The following is a 21,914-nucleotide window of genomic DNA, read 5'->3' as shown; positions in this document are numbered from 1 at the left end:
AAGTTATAATTTCTTTTTTTAGAATTTGTTCCCTGTGACATTTTTCCCTTTAGGTGGACTTAAAAAAAATTAAGATTTCTTTAGAATATTTTTCCCCTCATATACTTGGGAATGTATCATTAGAACTTGAGGTCCCCTACCTCTTGCAATTAACACCTTGCAGTCTGATGCCTCTTATCTGTTGGGAAGCCATAGGCTTATGTATTGGTCTTAAAAATAAGCTATAACCTGTGACAGGCATTGCTTGAAGGAAGCACTGGCCTGGAGTTAAATATTGAAAATCCAGCAAAAGGCAAGCTGACTTGGAATTTTCAGTAGGTCTGTGGGCTATAAGATGTATAAAAGGTGGGCTAAAGGTTTATTTTCTATTAAAACCATGCAGATAAAATGGACAAGAAAGTGTGGAGATAGGGCCAGGTGTTGTCATCTGAAAGTGTAAGCAATTTGAAAACAGCAGGTCCTTTGGATCCCTGAAGAATGAAGCTTTACATGCTAGAAATTGGTTGGCACACAGGTGGTTCACTGCAGTTTCCCTTCTTCTGTAAGACCAGGTCATCAAGGATCAAAAGTCATGCAATTGATTCATGCAATTGATTTTCCCCTAAAATTTGTCTCATGGGCTCTTTTGTCTCTCTTTTTTTAATAGTGAAAAAAATCTAAAATGAGAATGTTTTTATTTTTCTTATGATTATGTAAAATAATGCTCACTGTAAAATATTCAATATAAAGAAATGTATGAAAGCTACAATAGCTTCAAGATAACCACCATTACTATTTTAATGACCATCCTTTCACGATTCTCTTTATATATGATGTTACTTATTTTGTAACTTTTTTCTCACATGCAATCTTTTTTCCTTCACCTCTCCCCCACCACATAACTGCTTTCAAAACAAAACAACATGAAATCAGGAAACCCATGTTTACAACCTGCTGTGTACCTTCCAGTGGCTCTCTCCACACTCATATAATCATATGGAAATTTATGGGCATAATGTATTTTGAGGTGTATTGTTTCATAAAAACTAAAAATCTCATCATCTTAGAGCTTAAAACCTCTTCTGATGTGAGTGTAGAATTCTAGGTTTTTATACATTTCTAATTTTTTATCGTTGCCTTGCTCATGTCAACTTCAACAGCACTTTTCTTGGCAGTTTGCCTTTGCAAAAGATTCCCAAGACATTCAACTTAGTTTTCATAGAAACCATTCTTTTTGAACTCCTATTTTATCAGTTTGAATAATATATGATTAACTTATTTAATTAAGATAATAGGTCTAACTGGCCTGAATAGCTTCCTAATTCTTGGTAAACATATTTAATTCAAATGATGGGAGAAGAGCCCCCAGCCTAGACATAAGCCTACAAGTTTCAAACATTATGCTTCTACCAGTGGGTTTTACATATGGCTGGAAGAACTTCTATTCCCCCAACGTGTTTGGTTTCTTCTAAAATGATAGAGACCATGCCTGCTGCTGTCTTTCCCCATCATCACCCCTGTGATATTATACAGAGATTCTTTCTTATTTATTTATTTATTTATTGCAGGGAGGAGGTAATTAGGTTTATTTATTTATTTATTTTAATGGAGGTACTGGGGATCCAACCCAGGACCTTGTGCATGCTAAGCAGGCACTCTACCACTGAGCTAACCCTCTACCCGCTAGAGGTTCTTTCCAGCTTGTGATTATATGAACAAGATTTGGTGAGAATGACCAAACTTACATTCTACTCACTAACTTTGCATACTTTGAATTATATACAGTGTCCTTTAAATAATATGTGACCTGATATCAGTTACCAGTTTCTCTTATGTTTTGATGACAGACCTTATTTGCTGTATCATTCATATACTATAGTTCTGTTGACTCTCTTGCATGTTACATAGTTTCCTAAGAAGATGTGATCTTTCCCTTGGTGTATGTCACTTATTGAATAGAGTCCTTATTATCAAGTCTGAGTCTCTGGCTATGGCAAATGTGTGTCTTCTTCTACCTCCCAAAATAGCTTGGAGCATTACTGCAAAGTAACTTCATACCCATTTTGTGGATTATCCAGCCTAGAAATTACAGCTAAAGTGGCAGGCCAGGGGTGCCAATGTCTGGAATTGGGTCAACCGAAAGGTAGGCTGGTTGGTATCATAAGGTTGGCATGTCAGGAGTCAAGTCTGGGGGACTTGGGCTAAGTTGTGAGGGACAGGCTGGGACCACAGCCCAGGCAGACACACTGTCAATTCCCAGAAGTCATCAGAGGGATAAGTCAGAAGTTTGGGTGTAGAATCCTATGGAGGGACAGCCAGGGACCCAGGAAGAGAGAACTTCACAGTGAGAAGGATAGAAGATCATTTTAGTGAGTCCACGTGTCAGCATCTAAACACTAGGTCTTAGGAGTAGATCAGGCAGTAGCAAAATAATGGCAGCTGATGCTTTCATTTGGGGAAATTATATCCTTAAAATGAATGAAAGGGCATGGCAAGTCATACAGAATTGTTTAAGTAGGTCTTACTTTATACTCTTCTTATTAGCTGTTTAGGTCGCTGCAGAATTTACCTACATGGTCCAAATCTTTAAAGGAGTAGGACCAAGAAACAGAAGTGAGAGTTGTGGTTGATGTTCAGCTCTTGTCTAGGGAGCTCAGCAGTTGCGTCATTTCTCAGTGGGGTGAAGAGGAAGCAGCTGGTGGTCACTTGGCTGTACTCCTTCATTCTAGATAAACTGGTTTCTTCCGATTTATGATCCTGAATTATCTGTCTACAAAAAGTAAGGGGGGAAAATAGATTGATTAACTCAGTGTAACCTATCACAGATCATGGGGTAAAGATTAAAAGTACAAAAATTCCTAGCCTTAGTGTCATTAAAAATAGGGTGATAGAAAATGCTAAATTTATTGTCTCCTGCCAAATCATGAAAATAAATGGATAATATTTTTTGCCTGATCTTTTCCACATTTGATTAACAAAACTAACTGCTACAAGATATGAATGGAGAAATTGTAGGATTTTTTTGTGTTCGTTTTAGAAAGTTGTTATCAATGCTGTTTACCTGTTATGCTGTAACTGTTTCTAGGAAAATGTCTTCTGTTTTAGGCATTTAAAATTTCTTCTTCACTGACCCTTTTTCAAAATAGTTACATGCTACCTTACCGATAAGGGAAACCTAGGAAAATCTTAGTTAAACCAATTTAAGAAGTGCTTTATTCTTAAGGATGATAAAACTAAGAGTACCAGAATGTGTCTGATCCATATATTTACAAGTCATGCGAATGATGGATCAAGTTGAAAGTAGTTGATTTTTCTGCACATCTTATAAATACTAGAGTTTTTGATTGAGAATCTGGAATAAAGAAGCAGCTTGCCTATAAAGTTACGACTACAGATTATTCTAAAACAAACCAGAAATGTTGTCCCCTTTGAAGAAAATTTATGAGGAGTAAACGCCTTGGGGATCTGTTATTACAAGCATCTCTCATGGATCAAAGTATGCAAGAACCCCTCTACCGGGATGTCTTTAGGAACAAGCTTAAGAGCCATGTAAAAATCTCTCTCACGGACAGCTCTTATGTGGTATTAGAATGTGTTTTATTGTAAAACCAGTTAACTAACTTTATAGTCACTTGTGAGCTGTAAGCTGTCCCTTGCAATTTACGTGGTACTAATGAGGATGTCATTTACAGCAATGCTTCTCTATTTTCTCTAATTAAGGGGCTTTTTGGGTTTTAATTTCATAATAAAAACGTGTCTTTTATAACTTTTTTCACTTCTTTACTTTTTTTTTTTTACCCTCAGTTTTACAGTTTCAGCTCAGCACATTTTAAAATTGCTGGTCTGATAGTCAAAGAAATTGGCTCAAAAAGATTATAGGTATTATATAACTCTACTGTGCCCCTCTCCCCCACAGCAATCAGGACAAAAAAAATAACTCCTAAATATTTCTTGTTTCCATTTGCTTTTTAAAAATTGTGGCAAAATATACATAGTATAAAATTTATCATTTCAACCACTTTTAAGTGTACAGGGCATTGGGTCTATTTGTTTTTTCACTGTGTAACCAATGGGGAAATCTGGAGTCATTCAGAAATACACTGTTAGTAGGAATGCTAACACCATAAATTAATTGATAAAATAAGAATATGGGTATCTTAATTTAACAGCTATTCCATTTTGATTCACCTCCCCGAGAAGAGCTTATATCATAATTTACTGTTCATTTATTCATTCAGTTAACCAGTATTTGTTAAGAATCTCCTGTCTGCCAGTCTACCTTAGTAAAAGACCGAAAGGAGAAAGTCCCACCATCCAGAGATCTCATTTGGACCCGTGTGTAGGGAGTCACAGGAGAAGACAATTATAATATGTTGAGGAAATGCCTAGAATGGAGAAGACTGGAACATGAATGGGCCCCTCAAGGCAGGTTTGCCCAAGCTTCTGTAGCAAAGTAGGTTTTACTCTGCCTTCAAGGATGAGTAGGCACGGACCAGCTGGGGAGGCCAAAGGACAGCAGGGTATATATACTGAGGACACAGCATGTACCAAGGCAGTGGTCTTGCTGTGGTGGCAGACCAGTGTGTCCGTGGAAGAAGGTGGAGGTGGGGCCAGAGGGCTAATGGGCACCATCCTGGAGGCCCTAAGCAGCTGAATCGCTGGTGTTTCCAGAGAGTGGTCTGAGTTTGAAATGTTCGTAGCTGTTACTTGAGTTGGGAGTGGGAGGAGAGTGGCTCAGGTAGCCAAATAAGTTTGTCAAATCAGCACTTCCGAGAGCATCACTTTACTGTGTAAGTTCTAATTTTCTGAGGGTAAGAAATGGCATGACCTGTTTCCTAAGTATACTCAGCCTACCATAGCTGACCTCTCCCCCATCCTCCGCTGCGAAAGGCTGCTGTTGTCCTTGGGGAGCCATTAGAACACTTGATTCTTTAGACTGAATCTGTTTTCATCCCACTTTCTCTGTAAGGTTTTGGATCTTTTATGTGTTATTGACTGTTTCTAAAAACCAGTGACTAAAATCAGGGATCCTTAAGACTTAACAGCCCAACCTGAATTTAGCTATAATTTGTACTCACAAATTACAAAGTACTCTGTAATTGTTACGTAGATCCATATTCCCTTTATTTCTTACAACAAGCCATCAGTAAAACATACCTCAGTTGAGTTTGTTTTGTTGTTTTAACTTTTGTTATTTATTTATTTATTTTAAATGGTTTTCCAGGGTTTTTTTTATTGAGTTATAGTCATTTTACAGTGCTGCATCAAATTCCAGTGTAGAGCACAATTTTTCAGGTGTACATGAACATGCATATATTCATTGTCACATTTTTTTTGCTGTGAGCTACCACAAGATCTTGTATATATTTCCCTGTGCTATACAGTATAATCTTGTTTATCTATTCTGCATATTCCTGTCAGTATCTACAAATTTTGAACTTCCAGTCTGTCCCTTCCCACCCCCTGCCCCCTTGGCAACCGCAAGTTTGTATTCTATGTCTAGGAGTCTGTTTCTGTTTTGTATTTATATTCTTTTTTTTTTTTTTTAAAGATTCCACATATGAGCGATATCATATGGTATTTTTCTTTCTCTTTCTGGCTTACTTCACTTAGAATGATGTTGTATATTTATTTTTTAATGAAAGATGAGTTGAGTAGAATGGGATATTTTCAATGTTCAAGGGATCCTGGAATTTATGGTTAGAAACTCCTGTTAACTTGGACATAGCTCAGTAGTAGAGCAAATAATTTGTTTAACCAATTTAAAAGAGAAAATATTCTCTATGGTTGGATTATGAATAATTAATTTTCTTTATACTTATTTGGAATTTCTACATCTTCTACAATGAACATTTACCACATGTGTATTAAGACATTGAGCTGTAATAAAAATAGGAGATCAACAAGGAGTCTTTCTGCAAGGTTACCATTCAAATTATGTTACTGGCCATAAATTTCACTTTGGTCAAAAGGAATACAGTCACAATGTTATTCATTTTTCTCTTTATCACATAGCGTTCTATATATTGGTTTATCTTTAGTGCCCTGTAGTAGACTTTAACGCACAGGATTTTTTTTTCCCTTAACTTTTTGAGGCATAATTTACCTATGGCAGAATGTAAGTATGTTAAATGTACAGCTTGATGAATGTATATGTGTCTGTACACCTGTGTACAGTCTGGATCAAGTCTGGATCAAGATAAAATGTACTAGCCATCGTCCCAGAAATTTCCCCTGTGCTCTTTTCAGATCCTGTTCCTGTTCTCCCACTATTCTGGCTTCTATCACCATACATTATTTTTGTCTATTATTGAACTTCATTTAAAATGAAATACATGTATGCTTTTGTATCTGGCTTATTTTTTATATCTGGCCTTTTTCTTAATATGACGCTTTTGAGATTCACCTATATTGTTTCATATATCAAAAGCTATTCTTTTTTAAATTGTTGATTGTATGGAAATAGCACAGTTTTTCTTTTTTTCTATAAATGGATATTTGGATGGTTTTCAGGTTTTGGCTGATATAAATTAAATGGGGATCTCGTGTAGATTTAGGTTATTCAGGAAAGAAATGGGATGATAAAAAGGAGATATCAAAGGCAAATTTTTTCCATTCACTCAGCTGATTTCTAAACGATGAAAACAATTTTAGAGGTGTTTTTAGATAAAGTGAATTATATAATTTCAACAAATTTTTTTTGGAAACTATTGTTTTCATACTGCATGAAAGTTTTATACAAATGTATCATCTAGTAATGTAGATAAGACTAATATACAACCATAATGTAAAATGTATGATAAATGCAATTCAACACTCCCATGAGGATTTAGAGAAGTGAACAGTCATATTTCTTAAGAAAATGGTTATATAATATACTAGAATAGTGAAGTTGTGGGAAGAGTTCTTGGGGAGTGGGGAGAAGATTATTAATTTGCTTTTAATTATAAAGTGAAGAGTGAGAAATAACAGGAGTGAGAGAGGGGGAGATTAAAAAAAAATAAAAACAACCAAAAATCCCCAGTAAAAATGTAGAGAATTTGGACAAGATGATTAGCAAAACTGACTTAACAAGCATATATGGAGCCCAACAACAGGAGCATATACCTTCTTCTCGGCATATGCAAAACAGTTAATAAGTGTGTTCACAAGTGCACCAGGAGACATACAAGGATATTCATAGACATTATATGGGTAAATATAATGTTTATAGTAGAATGGATAAGTTGTTTATCCATATAATGGAACATTATACAACAATGAAAATGAATAAACTACACTTATTTGAACAATGTGGATGAATCTTGTGAGCATAAATTATAGGTCAAAAAAAAAAAAAGCCAGGCATTGTACCTTTACATTCATATAAAGAGTAGGAGAAAGATAAAACTGAACCTTGGTTTGAAGGATGTGTGCTTAGGTGGCAATTCTACCAAAAAACCCTATGAATTGGTTATCATATAAATTCAGAAAGTTAGGGGTAGTGATTGAGTAGGAAAGAGGAGAAAGTTTCTAGGGGCTGGCAGTGTCCAAATTTTGTGGCTGCAGTGGTGGTTACTTGAATATTTGCATTGTGATCAATCCCAGAGGTCTAGATTACCGTGTTGTATATTTTTCTTCATGTGCCTTATATTTGACTTGCCGCAAGAACTGGAGTGTTTAATAGGCATGGTCAACTCTTACTCTGTAAGTCAATGGAGAAACCATTTTACTGACACTTGATTAGGGACCAGTGACAAAGAATTAGGAAATTCTTTAAAGTTTGTCTTAAAAGTTTGTCTGATGAACACTGTATCTCCTAGGCAGACCACCATAGGAAACCATGCCAAAAAGTTTTGTCAACAAAAACCAGGGGTGCTGGATACATTAGGCTTGGGACGTTTCTCTCAGTGACGAGGTCTGGCCAGCCTCCAAGGCCAGTTAGCAAGGCTCCAGGCCCCTGAATATCATTTGAATAGAAACTGCTATTTCCCATTCATCTGTCTGTTTCGCCTGCCTTGCTCAAGCCTCTCTTCCCTCACTCCTTTGAGCATTCGTTGGATATGCTAATAGGACTGTAAACTTGCCCCACTGGCCTGGTCCTGCTGTCCTAAGAGCTGATCTGTGCTTTAGGTTCCTTTGGATCAGCAGACTGAAGACTGCTTGTTGCTGTCATTTTTTTCAAGTCCTTTGACGCACCTTTCTGTAACTCTGCAGATTGCCAGCATGGGCACGTGCAGTTAAGATGTTGAAGGGATGCCCAGCAGAGATGGATATCCAGCAGGTAGCCAGAATGCAAGACCAGCATATTAAATGGAGAGAAATTGAGCATAGAAATCGAGACTGCACGTCCTCCCTATAGATGTGATCATTTAATTTTTAGAGTAGAATGGCGACAACAAAGATTTTCTATCATCAATAGGTTTAACTTTTTAGCATCATAATCTTAGTTTGATAGAAAAACAAATTTGTCATCAGGAACTTTTATATTTGAGAATGGATTGTTCTAATATTGTCACCATGAAGTTTTTTGTTGATTATGAATATTTTAAAACATTTTTCATTAGCACTGTGAAATTATAATCTAAGCCATTTCACATCATTAAAATCATTTTAGCATTTAGGGGATTCAGAATTTGACTAATTCTTTTGAAAGACACTCCCTTTGAATATAGGGGGAAAATAACAGAACAAAGTATGATTTTAAAATTTCTTTTTATTCTAAAAGTTGAATTTGGAGTCTACTTTTGGTTCCACTCTACTGTCATTAGTGTTATATCAAAATACTGCTAAAACATAGGTGTATTCAATTCTAAATGAGTGTGTTTGAGATCTGTATTTTCATTCATATGTTCTTTGCAGATCTCTCCATTCCATTTTATTCTGTACGCTATGGTCAGTCTGAGTAATCCCATTAATTCTAATTCTGTCATCTAAAGCAACACGAAATTCATTCTCTGTTCAATAAACCTAATATTTGGAGTTACAGAATTTGAGCTATGAGAAACTTCAGGGTCATCCCAACTCTTGTTTGGTAGATGACAGAAGACTCACTGAGCTGATGTTTTACCTAAAGTCACATTCCCAGGTGGTGGCAGCGGTTGGTATCAGAACCCCAGCCTCTACAAGAGAGGCTGGGTTATCTCTTACATTGAGCCCATTGTAGTGGATTAAATAAGATACTAGGCTTTACGTGGAAGGCAGACCTGCAGAATGGTTTTACCTTCCCCTTTTGTTAACTTATGGTCTTGGGTGACTGAATATTTCCAATCTTTGGTTTCTGTCTGTAAAATGTGATATTACTTACCCATATGGTGGTTGTAAGGATTAAATGAGATAATGCACATAAATTATTTAGTGCAATGTCTGGTATATAATACACATTCAATAAATGTTTGCTGTTACCATTTTTTCTTTTAGCTTTTTGAGATAGAATTGACATATAATACTGTATAAGCTTAAAATGTACAGCATAATGCCTGCTCTTATTATTTCTGAATGTTTTTGTCCTTCAGAGGATTAGCATGCCTATTTCTTTCTACTTTTTCTCATATGATATATTTTGGGAATTTCACACAAGTGCAATCATCCTCTCTAGATACACATTTTTCTTGAAATGTAATATTAGAGCTTAAAACACATACAGAGCATGATGTATCTATCTTTAAGCCACTGGCAATAATTATAAAGTATTTTAGAACAATGAAAGTTATAACTCACTTGTAAAATTCTCTGTGGAATCACCTACGTTTGTCAGTATATGTTTTTCCTTCCTCCACTGGCATTTTTCTTTTTCTTCTTTTCATAGCCTTCATAAAGGAAAACAAACACATCATCCTATGGTGGGGAAAAAAAAAAAAGAAAGAAAGAAAACCATTAATGTCCTGAGAAATAGAATTTAAGTATTAATGTCCTGAGAAATGAAATTAGAAGAATCAAGGGAGAAAAAAAGCATTTGTCAGATTGCTTTAGGTCTACTCATGGGTGACCATTAGTCATGATTTTGTATCTTAGTAATTCTCGGTAGGGTAATTTCCAGATGTGTCTGTGTATCTCATTATCCACACACTGCCTTAGTGTCAATATTTTGTTTGATTAGTGGTAAATAGTAGTTATAACCATATCTTTCAATTATAGCTGTTTTAGGTGAATGTGAGATATGGTTATTAAATAATAATGCTGATTCCTCCTAAAACTTCTAAATAAAACTTCATCTGAGGATAACGATTTCATATAGGTATTAATTCCAGAAGGATGAATGGAGTGGATTTTAATTCTTATATCTTTCCAGTTGACACCAGAATGCACTCTTTGAATTTGCCCCCAGGAAATGGTGGTCATTCTAATTTGATAAACCATGTGAGTCATGTAAATGGGAATTCACATGCTTCCTCAGAGTAGAGGGGCTGAGATGGCTAGTCAGTCACCCTCCTCACTTAGAGAGTTGTAGCTTTGTGCCAGGTCTCTGAAATAACAGGAAGAGGTCACAGATGGATGGGTCTGGAAGTAGCTCAAAGCCTCAAAGCAGCCTCTCTTGGAGTAAGCCACTCACTGCTACAGGTTCTGTTCCTAAGAACCTGACCTTGAACTTCCTTAGGTGACGTGGATAAATATTCTTTGTTTGTTGTATCATCATTCTTACTTTCAGAAGCAACACAATGATAGTAGTTGAGAACTGGACAAATGGTTCGAGAGAAAGTTCCACTCTGGTTCCTTGACTATGCAACCTCTGCTAAGTTCTCTGAACTCTGTGTTCCTGTTCTTCTTTGAAACCAATGCAATCATACTTCTCTTAGAGGCTGCCTAGCCTGGTCTTGAAAAATCTGAACTGTGGAGCAAAGTGCGTGGGTTTGAACACCAGTTCAATCACTTACAAGATCTGTGTGATTTTAGGCAAATTGTCTACCCTTGCATAGATGGATAAAAGAGAGATTAAAGATACCAGTTATCTCACACCATTATATGAAGATTAAGCACTTTCCATATATTACCTAACTTAGATCAGTGTCTGGTACACAGTTACCCCACAAACACTAGCCATTGTTCTTTTCAGCAGTAGTGCCTCTCAGAGACAGCAGAAGATGGTAGAAGAGAAGGGGGCTCTGAGTCCTGGAGCTTACTTTTATATTGCTGTCTGGCCAGCTAGATCATGAGCTCCCTGAGGCCAGGAGCTGGGCTGTATATGTGCCACACAGCACCCAGTACACTGGTGGCCATGAAGAGATGGGTGCACAGGTGACTTTCTTAAATGGACCAAAGGAAAAATACCCAGCCCTCCTTTTTTCAAATTATTTTGCTGGAAGGCTGAATGTTTGAAATTTTAATTTAAAATATGTTATTTTTTCTGATCCCCCTGAAGTGGCTTTTATTGATAGTTCTCATGACATTCTCATCCTACCTTACTTTGACTAATCACTGATGCAATTCTTGCCAAATTCATGAAGTATTTAGCTGACTTGTCTCTGCTTAACTTGTGAAATATCATGCAGGCTTTGTGACACACAGCTCTGCGGTGAGATGTGGCTTTGATCCTAAGCCTCAACCCATCAGTATTTTCTGTACAGCATAAGATTACTTGGACATCCCGTCGCCAACAAGACTCACGGAATAAGGGAAAAGGGCACCTGCTGATGACGAAGCCAGGCTGACGTCTGAACGAGACCTTGAATTTGCGGCCGCTTTTGGGTTTTGGAATCTGAAGCCAGTTAAAATGGTGGTGTTGATATTTCAGGCCAATCACGTTGTTGGGGGCTGAGTAAATGTAATTAAATGTCTCTCAAGTACCTAACACAGTACCTGGCAAACAAATATTAGTTCCCCCATTTAGAAGGTAACCCGATGTCACTCAAACTTGCTTTGCTAATTAATGATAGAGAACTTGTTTCCATTTGTCCTTCTGAGTTCCCAAGCTGCCTTTGCTGCAGAGGGAAGATTTTTGTCTTTCAGCCAGCAGGTGGCAACCAAATTAAAGCTAAACGTTCACCTCATTATGATAACTGGTTAAAAAAAAAAAAAATGGTTGCCTCTTCATATTAATGCTATCTGGAAATGACTGGTGGACGGAAAACATTTGGCTGTAAAGTGGAGTCACTCGTGGCAAAGGCATTTTTTTTTTAACACTGGGCCCCAGATCTAGAAAAATAGTTTTCTTCAAGCTGCTTTTGCTTTGAATACCAGAGTAGTGTGGTCATACATCTCAGAGGCTTGTCAGAGGAATCGTCCAGAATTATGCAACATTGTGTCGACAATAATGAAACTACTCACTTGATCTGGCAGATCAAAAAGCAGAGTCAAAAGCGAAATCATCAATTGATAAAATAGAAAGGTTATAAAAATTCTGTTTCATTTTACTTCTAATCTGGTTTTACGTGAATGTCTTTTTTGTCTGTCCACTGTGAATTTGTGTGATTTTTAAACAGAGCACACATTTTGACTAAAAAGATGTAAAAAAGTATAAGCAGGACAGAACCCTTTGTAAATCCTGTCTTTGCGTCTTAGTTTTTTTGTTTGTTTTGTTTTGTTTTGACCTATACAGTGAGGATAAAACCATCATCATGTGTTGTAGTAAGGATTAAAGTGGAGGATGTATGGAAAGGACTTAGTATGGTGCATGCCACACAGAAAGCAAGCATAATAAATGCTGCTATTTAGATGATGTATATCATTTCCACAGAATCGCTCAAGGTAGAAGAGATCTGAAGGCCCCTGTGATCTAACTAACCCTTTCTTTATATGGTGAGGAAACTGGGACTTAGAAAAGGTACCTTGTGCAAAGTCACGGAGATAATTAGCATCAACATCAGTTCTGGAAACCAGCTCTCCTGAAGGCACTGTTCTTTTTCACACTGATACCCCTGGTTCAGTCATTAGCTGTGGCTGGGTCTGAGTCCTATAGAGCATGACTGTCAAGGATTAGTTACTCCTTTTCAAGGGACTTTGGGCAGGATAGTGGGTGTGGCAGGTGCTGTGATGACTGCCTTTAGAAGGGAGGTCATGATCAAAAGCCCTGTCACATGACACATACCCCTGATATCCTTTGAGATAAAGTCAACTCTAAACAGTAAGATAAACCCCTAAAGCTAGCTTCCTTTTCCAGAGCAAGTCCCTGCTGTGCCACCTTTCAACAGGAAGACCATACCTACTGACCATTGTACTTGACATACTTACAGCATCCTGTGATTGTCAGGAATGGCTAAGGGTCACCACCACCACCTGTGTTCCAGGAAAAAGAGTTAGCAACGCTCACTGCTAAAGCTGCTATCCCGTGGCTCTCCTTAATGACTTGCAGTTTCCTATAAAAGGCCTTTCAAGCAGCAGACAGGAGCAAACATCTCCCCTCTTATTTAGCTTACTGCTTGCCGCTCTTAGCTGTCTAGTATCTCTAGAGGTCAGGGATTTCTGGACACTGTGTCTTGAATCAGTTGGTAACTATCGCCGTTGTATCTGTATAACCTGCCAGTGTGGGAGGTGTGGTCTGTCATGCTGCCAGGGAAATTGATGCGGTGATATACCCTAGACCTATCACGTTGGGGCTGGAGGGAGCACAGAGGTCCTCGCATGCTGTGCAGCCTTCATTTTATGAATCAAGGAAACTCACCAGGACTTTACTGAGCCATCACATTCCGAATGACTGTGGTGGTTTCTCCTTCCTTTTTATGCCAGTCCTTATACCTGGCAAAGATAATACTTTGGGCATCTTAATTATAGTTGGAAATGCTCAAAACTCAACCAAAACAGAAATGATGGTGGTTCAGAGCTGGAAGTGAGGGGCTCAAGTACGCGGCCATCTGCTTGGGGATTTTCTGGAGTGGACCTGTTTCTTCCTTTTCTGACACTTGTTTCCCAGTTCAGGGCTCCCCTTTGCTCAGGTCTTTGTTAAATCAATAAGGCTTGTATTTACCGCATTTCCTGGGATTATTCATATTATAAGTCACACCAGGACTACAGGGAAACAAGTAAAAGAAAATCTGAAACCCGAGAGGATGCTATAAGTGTAATTAAAAATTAAATTTGGGGGGTAGCACACAGTTTCCTTCTCAGAGATGTTTAACTCATAATACCAAAGGATCACTGCCTCTGCCCCCTGTAGGTCTGAGGAAAGGATCCTGGTTATTGGACTGTTTCTGGGCCAGATTCATGAGACAAGAATGCATGAAGGATATTTCCGGCTCTGGAATAATTCGAAGTAGCTAATAACATCTCTGATGTCTAGGATTTATAAAGCCAAGGTCTTCTAAAATTAGATACTTGTAATTTATAATTAGGCTTAATTACAGTTGCTGATTAGTGATGCCAGTGGTAGTTTGATGCTATGCTGTGGGGGGATTGCAGGCTTTGTGCTCTTCTCTTAATGCATTTTTCTCATGTATTCTGATGCTCTGTAAGATAAAGACAAGTTGAGACTATTGACACATTAAGTCAGTTCTAGTATGATCATGATGCTGGTTTCTTTAGGAAAGGGGAAGTAAAGAATAGAGTGGAAATGATTGTTTTTCCTTCCAATTTTAGAATGCGTAGTTCCCATTGCTTCACAGGTGATACAGGGTTGTATTAACAATGACTGATTCAGTAGAATAGCTTATTCTTACTCAGACTTCCAGCATGTATCTCATCAGCCAAGAAACTATTCCAGCAGGGCCCCAAATCTGCTGCATTTCTCTGTCCCACTGTTCTCAGCGTTTGCACTGACCTTTCCGCGTGTGTCTGTGGGGAATAGACCTCTGGAGCTTTTACTGGTGTCCTTGGCCAGATCAGCGGTTTGGACATGGGCACTTTGGCATATCCAGTCAACAAATACTGATGAATGACTGGCCAGACTTTATATGAAGAGCGTAGAGATGGCTAAACTTTCGGCCCTCAAGGACCATGTAATCCTATAGAATCCTCATGTGTGTGTGTGTGTGTAGAGGAGGGAGTTATCAGAAATATAAATAACTGGTATAACAGAATGAGTGGTGGAGAACCAGGCACATTCTGTGGGAACATATTATTGGTGAAATTATCACACACACTTCAGGAAATCAGCCTTTCTTTAGAATGTCCAAGGGAGATCTCAGTTAATACCTAGAACTTCCCTGTGAGAAAGAAAGGCTTTCACATTTTAAAATGCTAGGCTATGTATGTGTCTTAGTGGTACACATTCAACCCAAACCCCCCAAAACAGCCTCAAATCCCTCGTAGAGTGGAACAAGCAGAGAGAGAGGCCAGTGAGCAGGTAGGGCAAGTGCTTTGTTGCATAGGGGATTTAGTTTTGGGGACCAAGTGTTATCTCAGTGTAAAAGTAAGTCACCTTTGGAACAATCGTTTGTTATGAAGCCAGAATTCATTATAATGAGATTCTAATGACCCTGTTATAATCTTAACACGTACAGAGTCTGAGAAATCTTAGTAGCTTCACTTTTCACTTGAACAAATAGGACTTGCTCACTACAGAGAGAAGGTGTAGAGCCCTCCTAGGATTAAAATATGAGACCGTGGTTTCTCTAGTCAAATGAAAATAAATATGAGGGCATCTTGTCCATCTATTTAATTGAAAGACTTAATAGTGTTCGGAGGACTGTCTCGCTCGCACTGTGCTCAGCTGCTAGAAATTTGTGATCCAAGTTTCTGTTAATGACACAGCAATGCTCAGACTGACACAACACAAATCCGCTTGCGATCAGAACTTCTAACTGCACCATAATACTCCGTTTGACAGATGCCATGAGCAACATGCCTCAGTGACAAAGACTATGATTGATTTAAAGTCAGGAGATGCAGTTTCAGATGTGAGCCCCGCTGGTTCTATCTCATATAAATTGCTTAATCTTTCTAACTAATCTTCCAGTTTCCTCATTTGTCAAACAGAGGCAAAAAAAATGAGGATTAACCTGGAAGAAATAAAATAGCACAGAGTAGCATATAATTGGTATTTAATAAAAGCATTTTTTTCCAGCTGAGGGAATCTAAGAATTTGGGCCCACCAGCTTTTTGTAAGTTCCCTATTTCATTCTTATTTATCAGTTTATTACCATCAGCTAATACAGTACCTGGCACCAGTAAGGGCAGGGCAAAAGTGTTTGTTGAATGAATAAACTGATGAGTGGCCAAGGAACACATTCTCATAGAACAATAAACAAATGAACTGACAATAGTTATGCCATAAGTGATATTTTAGGGCCAATTTAGTGGCCCTCACATTCATCCAGGAAGAAAAGGATAGTTAAGAGAGAAGTCCACAACTATCAAAAGGTCGTTAGATTGAAAAAATAGCTTGCCGTTTGCAACAACATTGATGGACATGGAGGGTACTATGCTTAGTGAAGTAAGTCAAGCAAAGACAAATAGTGTATGTTCATTTATATGTGGAATCTAAAAGACAAAACAAATAAATATAACAAAACAGAGATAGGCTCACAGATACAGAGAACAAAATAGTGGTTGCCAAAGGAGAGAGGGGGTGGAGGGAAGGGTGAAATAGGTAAAGGGGATTTCTAAGAGGTATAAACTACTAGTTATAAAATAGGTAAGTCACCAGGATGTAATGTATAGCACAGGGAATGTTGCCAATATTTTATAATAACTTTGGTGTGCAATCTATTAAAATATTGAATCACTATGTTGTACTCCTGAAACCAATATAATATTGTAAGTCAACTATACTTCAATACAAAAAGAAAAGTAGTTAGGAATTTTCTTCTTGTATTAATTAATTTAAAGTTTGCTTTATCAATTACTGGAACAGGTAAGTGACTTTGGTGTTAAGAAAGGAATGAATGTGTTTGTACTTGACATCTGTCAGGCTACATACAGTAAGTTCATTGGCTGGTACAGAACAGAAATCTGAAAGGGAGTAAGCTGTTCCTTGCCAAGTGACCCAGGGCACATCAGATGGCTTCTAAGGCTTTCCTGGGGGTTTATGTGCACTTCTGGAGGACATGGAATCTCATCCCAGCAGGACTGGCTCAGTGAAAATACTGAGGTGTGGGTCTGCCAAGAGACGATTGCAAAGTCTCTCCAGGAGCCCCCAAACCAAGCCAGGAACATGATGGGTATAGGTGGTGACATGCAAAGGCTGGAAAACTCCAGGCTTGGGCAGGTTCCAGTTAAATCATGCCCTAGTGCAAGGACTTCTGTGCCAATTGGAAAGGCCTTGAGCCTTCTTTTCAAAGGTTAAGGATAAACAGATAACCAAATAAAGAAATCTAGAGTAGGAGTTATCATATTAAAGATGCGAGCTTTGCATTTGCAGTCCGTCATTTGTAAGAAAGACGAGGAGTAAGATGTCTGTTTGTTTCATTCATGTTTGAACGTCTCTGAAATTGTGATACAACGTACAGTTGGTGGTCTTCCTAGTACTACTGGCAGTATTTTTCTTCACTAGTTTGCAAAATAATGAGTCTAAAAAAAGTATGCATCTCAGATTTGGTAGACTATAAAAATAATATATAAACTCACCTTAATAATTCATGTGCTGCCATAGACACAGGATAGAATAATGGGAAAATAGGAAACACAGGGATTTTATATCAAAGGAATTTTAACCTGAAGCCTGACTCTACCTTTTTAAAAAAAAAAAATCTGAGCAAAGAGCTCGCCCTGACATTTGTCCTTGAGTTGCAGTGTTCTCATCTGCATGATGAGAATAAAGCCTTCATATCAGGGTTCTGCACTGCACAGACATTCACTGAGCAGATCCAGTGAATGCCTTTTCCTTTTTCCTCTCAACCTCCTCCACCAGCTTATCTGTACCTTAGAGTGGCCCTGTCAGGTAGGAACATGTAACTTCCATTTTACTGGTTCAGAGACAGAGGGTTAGCGGCAAGTGTGAGTTGAGAGAAAGAGCCCCTGGGAGCCTTTATTTCCCTGTACCCCACACCCCCCGTGCTCCCTTAGCCGCCTCACGGGTAACTATCCACAGAGGTGAGAGCTTAGCTACTTCTTTGTTGGTAAATTTCCTTCGGCAGCCTGGGTCACAGGTTTGCACAGTACCTTAGTAACAACAGAACACACTGCATCCTTTCTGGAAAGGATTTCGCCTCTTGCCCTCATCCTGTAAACAAGGATAGGCCTCTATTTAAAGAAGAGGAAAAGGAAGAGGGAAAAGGATATTATATCACCTGGCCTAGCAATTTTGGGAGCAGCTGTTTTCCTCATCTCATTGTTCACAGAAAATTGGTTCAAGATGGTATAAACCAAATGTTCAAAAATACTGTGATTCATAAATCAATTCACACCATTCTTTTGTTTGGATAGAGCATAACTGTGAAGATAGATTGAAATTAAAGATCGGTACTAAAACCTCAGGGCTTGGTGCAAAACCGAAGCGAGTTACCTGGACTATGTACTGTGTTAGAGCAATAGACTAATAACCAATGGATATTAGACCTTCAGGCTTAAAGGTCCAGGGTGGAATCACTGGTAGGCGATTGGTGTGGAAATTGCTTTTATATTTTCTCAATTTGGCCTGAAATTTTTCAATTACAAGATTTTTGTTTTGGCCTCAGTATTTCTTTCTCTTATTTGGTAATCACGTTTTTAATTAGGCTGCCAGTGGGTCAAGTAACAAGGAAATTGACTTATTTTTAGTAATAAAATATCATCAGACTTAAATGAAAAGCAGATTGAGTGCCTTTTGTCTGCATTTGCAGTCAGATTTCTGAGGGAGCCTAGCCTGCTTCCAGACTGTGCCGAGGGCTAGCTCTGTGACGAGGGGCAGTGAACTGATGCGTCTTAAAGCCTTAGTGCCCCTGAATAGAAGATGGTAAATTAAGGGAGGAAGTATTTTAAAGGGACTCGCAAGTGCCTGGAACTTGATAGCTGCTCAGAATTCACCTTTGCCATCTTTCTTCTTCTCTTCCTTTTTAATTCTTTACTCTTGATTGAAAACTTTCATTGTCCGAAACAGTTCTGAAGTTCAGCGGATCTAAGTGGGCTCCTGCTGTGGAAATTAAGCATCCTTGAGGAATGGGCAGGTGCTGAAACTCATCAGTGGGGCAGGCACAGGACAAAACCTTTTGGGCAGCTAGTTCTCTTGGGGAGAGCTGGCTCGAGTCCCAAAACTTTGGTACGTTTTCAGCGTTTTCCTCACCTAACAGCGGCCACGAGGTATTTCCTAACCACATGTTGCCTGAGGCCTTCCTGCTGTGGGGACGTGTCACAGCTGTCCTCTAAACAACTTCGTTTTTAACCATTTGTTAGATGTCTCCATCACCCAGGATAGAAACCGTGGGGGTCGTTTTGGACCCCGTCCTCTTCCATTCCCACGTCCGCGTGTCTCCCAGTTCCTAAAGGTGCCACTGCTTGAGGGCCTCTGCGCACTGCCCCTGATGTAATATCACAGCACCCTCCTAACTGATGAGCTCTTCTGTCGTGACCTAGTGGATCTCTCTTCTCCATCTTTTCCCTCCCATCTGTGCTATTTACAGCTACCATAATGTTCTTTCTTATTCTGTAGTTGTTTAGGTTACTATCTCAGTAACCTCTGATTATTCCCTGCTGCCAGTGGAGGAGAGCCTACATAGTTGCAAGGCACTGGATCCAAGTCCCTAAACATCTGGTGTGAATTTAGATATTTTTATGTTTCATCTTCCTATCCTGCCTCCCTTTGCCTGTTTGCATTCTTTGCAGCACTTGGGCTGTGAACATGCCTTGACTTTGAATAAGCAGTTATCCAGAACCTGTGCCTTCACCTCTTTTGTTCCCTTTCCTTGTGGAAAGCCCGGCTCTACCCACCCTAATTCAAGACCTAATGGGTTGTTCTTACTGGATGTCTGTTCAATAGCATTTTCCTTGATTGTAAAATGATCTTTGCTTCATAAAGAAAGCTTGGGGGAAAATTACATATGCACATTAATTTAATGGTGCCCCCTTCCTTGAAACCTTAATAGATTGTGGAGTTATTTACCTCCAAAGAGTTGTTCCCTTAGCATTTGGATACGCGTTGGGTTATTTGTTTATTTTTACGTTTACTATTCAATGCTTGATATTGTAAATACGTGCACAGTTGTCCATCCTAGCCAAAAAATGAACTCCTGGGGGCTGGGTTGTGTCTGACTCATTTACACCTCTCTTAGATTATCTGTTTGATTGAGCCAGTGGCTGTGCAGTATAACCCTGCATGTGACTTTAGTGGTAAAAACCAAGGGCTGTTGGAGAATTATACTTTTTTAGAAGCAGGCCTACTAGTCTTCCTCTAAGTACCCCAGCAACCATTTCTGGTGTCTAGTACCTTCTGTTGCGGCATTTGAGGAGTCTCCATTGGGCTCATTTTTTGTCTCTAGTTCACATTGAGGTGGCGGAATGTCTGTTCTGGACTGAAAGCTTTCAAAAGGTCTTTTTTAATGTTTGATGGTGACTGTATCAAGTTTCCTTTTATAATCCTCTAATATATGAATGCTTATAATAGCCTGCATGGCAGCTTCTCTTGCAAGAAATCAGATCCTAGGGGGCTCTGTCCATTTCACCTTGTTTTCTGTAAGCGGTGTGTTTACTTGTTCACTGCAGCTTTGTTTTGATGATCTTCGCCAGTGTTAACTTTTGAGAGGGCCAGACAGGCAGTAAGGAGATTTCTGATAGGTGTCCCATTTTTGTGACCAAACATGTGACTCTGCTGCCTTGATCTGAATTCGTGATAACTTACAGTGATGTAAATTTCTCAGACCATCACAGACTGTGATTGACACTCAGAGATTTGGAAGGTTATATATTCACCTTCCAGAAAAAAATTTTAAAACTACTTCTGTTTAAGAGGAAGAGGCAGTGTGATATAACGTGTTGGGAAACTAAAGAATAATCTACCTTTGTCACGCCAAGGTGCCTATTTTTCTGCTTTTCTTCTTTTGGGCCAATTTGTGATAAAAGCTGTTTTTTAGAAATATTAATCTAATCTGCAGTGTTTGTGGGTATTTGATGTATACATAAAATGTATTGTAACAGACTTGGGAGAATGATGACTGGGAGGAATTTTATTCTGTTTATTGTTGCTTATTAATCCTTTCCTGCAGGAATGTGACGTATCTAATATTAAATATATAATTTCATTATTGGGAAAGAAAAAATATAGATCTTCCATACTTTTAAAGAAAGATACAAAAATGAAGTATAGTTAGCAGAAGGACAGGTTGATGATAGAAAATAATAAATTTTCCACTTTATGTAGTGGAATCAAATTTTTTCACTATTTGAATTGTAGAGAACCTTAGGACTTGAGTGGGGAGGGGATGGGAAGTTTTAAAGACATGACTTAAGAGTAAGTCACAAGAACCAAACATCAGTTCTTATAATTGACATTTTGAGTGAGCCAGGACTGTGTGCTGAGGGCAGTGTCTGAACTTGAGCAGTTTATACTGCGGGAAAGTACCTATTCTGGTGGCCGGATATGGTGTTTTCCTCGACTCCCTGAGTCTTGGCTCTGTCACCATCTGCCTGACAGCTTTTGCCTCACCTTTTGTTCCTTAGCAGCTGCTTCTATAAAAGAAGTAGTTTGGAGTAGGTAGAGATAACCTTTGGACAACCTCAACCCTATAATTTTGAGTCTGTTTTAAAATTTCAGAAAGCCAACATCCTCATGATTATAGCTATGTTCTTTGAGCCTCTGCAATAAACCAGCTAGCCAAATTATTAAACAGAGTGAAGGCACATAACTCTTTAAGCTGTTTTCAGAGTATATTTAAGGAACACAAACAATTTGGGGCTAGGATATTATGTAAGGAGATCTTTCTCAGTTAGAGTGAGGTATGGGGCATTTGGGTGAAAATCCTTTAATGTCTGGGGCAATGGTTCTTCATCTTTTCTGGAGATATATTGAGAATTCTGGAGGCGTTTGGCCTCTGGTTCAAAAAAATCATTATAAACAATTATACTAAATTTTTTGATATAATTTACTTATTTCGTGGGAAATTTATTTTTCACAGAGAAATAAATTTCCGATGAAATAAGCAAATTATAACCAATCAAGCAAAGTCATTATACCCAGT

The 21,914-nt window shown here is 38.4% G+C and overlaps 1 long non-coding RNA gene across 1 annotated transcript; it reads right to left on the bottom strand.

The window, feature by feature from the left end:
• Window positions 1–2,514: 2,514 nt before the first annotated feature.
• On the bottom strand, window positions 2,515–12,845 carry LOC140697722 (uncharacterized). The gene is made up of 3 exons (XR_012074995.1): window positions 12,723–12,845; window positions 9,679–9,795; window positions 2,515–2,749 (listed from the first exon to the last, which is right to left on the bottom strand). It is a non-coding gene; the product is annotated as an uncharacterized lncRNA (long non-coding RNA).
• Between the last annotated feature and the right edge of the window lie 9,069 nt (window positions 12,846–21,914).

This window comes from Vicugna pacos, chromosome 8, assembly GCF_048564905.1.
Source record: "Vicugna pacos chromosome 8, VicPac4, whole genome shotgun sequence".
NCBI lineage: Eukaryota > Metazoa > Chordata > Mammalia > Artiodactyla > Camelidae > Vicugna > Vicugna pacos.
This window is presented reverse-complemented; position numbering and strand designations above follow the sequence as displayed.